Source organism: Trichosurus vulpecula, chromosome 2 (genome assembly GCF_011100635.1).
Source record: "Trichosurus vulpecula isolate mTriVul1 chromosome 2, mTriVul1.pri, whole genome shotgun sequence".
In the NCBI taxonomy this organism is placed as follows: Eukaryota; Metazoa; Chordata; class Mammalia; order Diprotodontia; family Phalangeridae; genus Trichosurus; species Trichosurus vulpecula.
Genome location: NC_050574.1, coordinates 162804812 through 162811637, shown reverse-complemented (window position 1 = coordinate 162811637; position 6826 = coordinate 162804812).

The following is a 6826-nucleotide window of genomic DNA, read 5'->3' as shown; positions in this document are numbered from 1 at the left end:
ATATATGTTTGGGATTTGAAAAATGTGTCCATCCCATCAGAGTTACACTCTCTGCAATAGAGTTTGAATGCTTGGCAGTTCAAGAAAGGACCATGGTGTCTTTATGTTTCTTGGTAATCTTCGGAATCTTTCTAAGACAAATCAAAGGAAATGATACCGTTTCCTGGCATGGTGGTGGAACGCTGTTGAGTTTTTATAGGCATACAACAATGAGATAAACACAATGGCTTTGTATACCTTCAGTTTTGTAGGCAGTATAATACTTCTCTCCCACATTTTTTGGAGCCTCCTCAAAACTGAGTTACCTCTGGTAATGTGTGTATCAACCTCATCTTTGTGTATATCCCAGGTAAGTAAACTTATCCACAGCATTCAAAATTTCTCAAATCTGCTGTGATCTATTGTTCCATGCATGGATGGTGTGGTATTGGCTGGTTGGGAACCTCTGTTTTCTTGTTGCTAAATGTTAAGCCACAAAGAGCACAAGCAACAGAGAATTGATCCATACCTTGTTGTATCTCAGACTCAGATGCTGTGTTCATCCTTGTTGAAAGATTCTGACAAAATTGCTGAAAATATAATGTTCAAAAGAATGGGAGCCAGCACATAGTCCTGCTTCACTCCATTGGTGACTGAGATGGTGGAGACCATAGTCCATTAAACAGAACCCATGCAATCTTGCCATAATGAAGCTGACATACATTTTCTTGAAATGTTAGAACAAGAGGGGAAAGTAGAAATAGAAAAAAATCCACTGATCACCACCTGAAAGAGATCCAATGAGGAAAACCTACAGGAATATCATAGCTAGATTCTGAAACCCCCAGCTCAAGGAGAAAATATTATGAGCAACAAGAAAAAAAAACAATTCAAATATGGCAGAGCCACAGTTAGAATCACAAAAGATCTAGCAGCGGCTGTACTAAATGACCACAGCTATTGGAGCACAAAGAGCAAAAGAACTGGAGCCAAAAATATCACACCCTGCAAAGTTAAGCATAATCCTGAATGAAAAACATAATAGACATTCAAGGAATTGACAGACTTTCAGGAATGTGTTGCAAAAGACTTGAAATCAATAGAAAATTTGATGTATAAGAGCCAAGAAAAACATATGGTAAACAGCAAAGTTTAATTACAAGGGACTCAATAAGAACAGACTCTTTACTTTTTATATGAGGAAATTTAAACTGTATGTCTAAGATTTTTATTAGTAATTGGGTGATTCAAAAGAGTTGAGTATGATGTGATAATAAAAAGTAAAATGTTTAGGAAAAGGTAAAAGGAATAATTATCCTATACAAATGAGGCGTAAGAAGAATAACTGACACAGAGGAATTAGATGGGAGAGTTGGGCTGATGGTTCTGAAACCCTACTCTCATTGGGATTAAGTTAAAGAGTTATATTTAGAAAGGTATAAAAGTCTTCTAAATTCAGAGAGAAATGAAAGGCACAAGGAGTAGGAGGTGAATAGGAAAAGGGAGGAATTTTAGGGTAAGGGGAGAGGATAAAAGAGGAGGTTGACGGAGAGGATAAGGGAGGGATCATTATAGGCAGGGTACGTTAAGTAATAGGAGGGCAAGGTAGCGGGTAGAAGTAAAATGGAGGAGTCAGGAGGGATAGGAAATAAGAGAAACACACAAACATAAAATAAAGATCAGATGTAGAATTTATTATGTAAATACAGCAGGAATAGTAATCAGCATCTTAGACAAAGTTAAAGCTAAAATAGATTTAATTAAGAGAGAAAAATAGGGAAAATTCATTATATGTCAGCCATATGAATCAATACTGTTTATAACTAGATAGCATACGGTTGAAATATTGTTGTGGCATAGGAAACAACAAGTTGATGGAATTAGAAAAATATGGAAGGGCTTGGAACTATGAAAGAAGAGGTTATCCACCTTCAGAGAAGCAGAGCACAAATAAGTATGGTGCCGTCTTCCATAGATGCATATGAATGTCTGTATCTATGCATGACTATGATTATAGATATCTCAGTATATGTATATGTATGTAAATGTATGTGTATATGTATATATATATATATGCTTGTGTGTATATGTATATGTATGTGTATTTGTGTATGTATGTATGCATTTATATATATCCACATTTAATTGTAGTTTTCGTGGTAGGGGGAGGAAGGGGGAAATAGGAACAAAGTAAAAAGTGCATAGCAGAGAACAAAAGAGAATTTAAAGGTAGCAAAGAAAAGGTAGACATCTCTGAACACAATGTGTACTATTTATTATATAGGCTTTCTTGAAATGGAACTTTATTGCTATATATTTTGAATCCTCTCTTACTTTCTCCTGTGCACATGGTGATGCTTTTTCCCCCTTTTCTTATTTTGTATTTAAGTTTATGTTTCTTTTTTTCTTATCATGTATTTATGTTTTATTATTTAAGTTTCAATTAAATTTAAAACAAAAGAAACTGATATACAATATTGATGAACTTCTCCACTTTGCCACACAGGATGAGCCTGATGGCATTCACAATCTTTTCTGCAGTTCGAAGTTTGTCTAGAAAGGGATTGACTTCAACATGGAATATACAGTTAATGGCATCAGCATTGATTGATGAGAGTCTGTTGAGAAAACTAGAACTCTTTAGCCCATCTTTCAAGGATCATGTCCTTATCACTAATCAGTGTGGCTCTATCAGCACTAAGTAGTTAGGATGCGCTATAAGTCTTTGGCCTTAAATAGCCTACAGAACATCACAAAAGTGCTTTGGGTTGTTACTATCAGTGTAAAACTGAATTTCATCTCCTTTTTTATTGAGCCAAGAATTCAACATCTCTGTAAGTTTTATTTGCAATTTACTTTTGATGGTGTTAAAAATGCTGCTCTCTTAGAGACAGACAAACTATCCTGCTGGCAAATACTGTGGAGTTCTAATTTTTCATTTAGCAGCTTTAATATAGCTTACACATACATAACACATATGTACATATATTTATGTATGTCTATCCCTGTTGATCCTTTTTACATGCAACTGCCTGATCTATCTATCTTTCTGTCTATGGCAATTACTTGTGCAGTAAGAGTGAGCTGTGAGGAACTGACATAATCTGAAAGTTTTATATATTTCCAAAACCAGCTTAAATAGTCATCTCTGTTTGAGAATATATTTACATGCAAAGTTGCAAATCAGGACAAAATGTTTTTCTTAAAGAAATACAGTAACAATTCAAAGATGTGTTTGTAGTGTAATACATGATAAGACATAACATAGATTTTCATGGACTTTAGGATGAGAATTAAACATTTGCAAATCACTACAACAAACAGATCGAATATCTTGTTACATTCTCAGAACCAACAGCCTTTAAAATACTTTTATTACCTTCTCTAACTACTGCATAAGTACATATGCAATGTAGTTTAATCTATATTTTCAGATCTAGTTTCTTAGCTACACTATCTTACAGTACATTTATTACATAGTATATATAATACTTTATTTTATAATACAATTTCTACTAAAACTATAAATTTGAGATATCAATGTTATTCTTCTTTGTCACATTTCCCTAATTTTACTATATTAATCTTTGCTTAGAGTATTATCTCATTCCCTTATAGTCATAAATCATAATTTGTTCAAGAACTCTCCACATTGGTAAATAGGTCAACATATTACTCAACAGAAATTGGAGTGATTGTATTTATCCAGCCAACCAAAAGTCAAATTATTTACAGAGAAATTAAAAAAAAACATTATTCCAAAATAGAACAAGCTCTGGAGGCATCTTCTGCCCTCCTCAGGCAGAGAGGTGGGTGAAAGAAAGGGGACTATACTCAAGAATTTGACATCCATCCTCTCAAATGGCAAGTCAGGCTCTATTCTCCCATCTTGCTTGTAAAAGTGGAGACAGTGTCAGAGCCAAGGGCTCAGGTAGCAGTCCTAGAAACTACTTGGTTTCTACCTCCTTACTCAGTTCCCTAGTATTGAATCTCCTGGTCCAGCTGCTATACCATCCACTTCTGAACACAAAACACACAGCTCTGCTACATACAACACTTCTGATGCTGCTACAAACAATCCTGCATTTATCACATGCTCTCACACTCCTTAGGCAAAACTTGGCTCAGAGCTGTTAATAATCTTAGTGCCTTCCAATGTGGGAAGACAAACATTGTCTACATATACTAAAAGCCTACACAGCTAAATTCCACATACTGCTCCCTTCCTGTAGGGGTTCCTCTGAAAAGAATGAATAAATTTTGTGACATATTGTTGCAGAGTTATAGGATAAATCCTTAAAACCCTTTTGTTCTATTCCTTCACATTTAAGGTTATAATTGTAAGGTTTGGCTTTTCCTCTACTTAATTAATACATTTTATGTAGATTACTGCATAGTGTAGCAGATAAAAGAATTAACTGGGAGTTGAGATCTGGGTCCAAGATCTGGTTTTACTATTTCCTAGCTATGTGACCTTGGATAAGTAATTTCTTCTTTTTGGGCTATGATTTCCTTAGCTGTAAAACAAAACAGATTAGATATCTTTAGTTTTCTCTGTATGCCTAATATCTTCTGTATAATTTACCTTATGAAACGGGTTAACTGAAGAGAACGTCTCCCCTCTAAGGGGAAATCTATCTACCAGTTTCATCAGTCTCCTCAGTTCTCTGGGACATCCAGACAAACTGCATCACCACGTTGATTTTTTATACTAGCAAAAACAGGAGAAGTTCAAGCCATGGTTAACTTGCACAGGTAGTCTATCATTCCTTAATTCTAGACCAAGTTGTCCCAAAGCATCTGTAGGTTAGGTTTATCTTCATTACCTAGAGTTGCTGGCAAGATAGCTGATGTTTGCATACAAACTTTTGTCTAGCTTTTTAAAAAATTTTTTAAAAAAAATTAATTTATTTAACATATTTAGTTTTCAGCATTGATTTTCACAAGAGCTTGAATTACAAATTTTCTCCCCATTTGTACCCTCCCCCCGACTCCAAGATGACGTATATTCTGGTTACCCTGTTCCCCAGTCAGCCCTTCCTTCTGTCACCCCACTCCCTTCCCATCCCCTTTTCCCTTCCTTTCTTGTAGGGCAAGATAAATTTCTACGCCCCATTGCCTGTGTATCTTATTTTCTAGTTGCATGCAAAAACTTTTTTGTTTTTGTTTTTGAACATCTGTTTTTAAAACTTTGAGTTCCAAATTCTCTCTGCTCTTCCCTTCCCACCCACCCTCCCTAAGAAGTCAAGCAATTCAACATAGGCCCCATGTGTATCATTATGTATAACCCTTCCACAATACTCATGCTATGAAAGACTAACTATATTTTGCTCCTTCCCAACCCATCTCCCTTTATTGAATTTTCTCCCTTGACCCTGTCCCCTTTTGAAAGTGTTTGTTTTTGATTACCTCCACCCTCATCTGTCCTCCCCTCCATCATCCCCCCCTTTTTTATCTTCTTCCCTCTTCTTTCCTGTGGGGTAAGATACCCAATTGAATATGTATGGTATTCCCTCCACAGGCCAAATCTGATGAGAGCAAGATTCACTCATTCCCCGCTCACCTGCCCTCTCCTCTCCACCCACAGAACTCCTTCCTCTTGCCATGTTTATGTGAGATAATCCACCCCATTCTATCTCTCCCTATCTCCCTCTCTCAATATATTTCTCTCTCATCTCTTAATTTGATTTTATTTCTTTTAGATATCTTCCCTTCATCTTCAACTCACCCTATGTCTGCTCTCTCTCTCTCTCTCTTTATATATATACACACATACATATATACATACATGCACATTCACATATATATATATATACACACACATAAACATATATATATATATATGCATATTCCTTTCAGCTACTATGATATTGAGGTCTCATGAATCATATACATCATCTTTCCATGTAGGAATGTAAACAAAACAGTTCAACTTTAGTAAGTCCCTTATGATTTCTCTTTCTTGTTTACCTTTTCATGCTTCTCTTGATTCTTGTGTTTGAAAGTCAAATTTTCTATTCAGCTCTGGTCTTTTCACTGAGAAAGCTTGAAAGTCCTCTATTTTATTGAAAGCCCATATTTTGCCTTGGAGCATGATACTCAGTTTTGCTGGGTAGGTGATTCTTGGTTTTAAACCTAGCTCCATTGACCTCCGGAATATCGTATTCCAAACCCTTCGATCTCTTAATGTAGAAGCTGCCAGATCTTGTGTTATTCTGATTGTGTTTCCACAACACTCAAATTGTTTCTTTCTGGCTGCTTGCAGTATTTTCTCCTTGATCTGGGAGCTCTGGAATTTGGTGACAATATTCCTAGGAGATTCCTTTTTGGGATCTATTTGAGGAGGCGATCGGTGGATTCTTCCAATCTGTATTTTGCCCTGTGGCTCTAGAATACCAGGGCAGTTCTCCTTGATAATTTCTTGAAAGATGATATCTAGGCTCTTTTTTTGATCATGGCTTTCAAGTAGTCCAATAATTTTTCAATTATCTCTTCTGGATCTATTTTCCAGGTCAGTGGTTTTTCGAATGAGATATTTCCCATTGTCTTCCATTTTTTCATTCTTCTGGTTCTGTTTTATAATATCTTGATTTCTCATCAAGTCACTAGCTTCTACTTGCTCCAATCTAATTTTTAAGGTAGTATTTTCTTCAGTGGTCCATTGGACCTCCTTTTCCATCTGGCTAATTCTACCTTTCAAGGCATTCTTCTCCTCATTGGCTTTTTGGAGCTCTTTTGCCATTTGAGTTAGGCTATTTTTTAAGGTGTTGTTTTCTTCAGTGTATTTTTCAGTATTTTGAGGGGTCTCCTTTAGCAAGTCATTGACTTGTTTGTTATGGTTTTCATG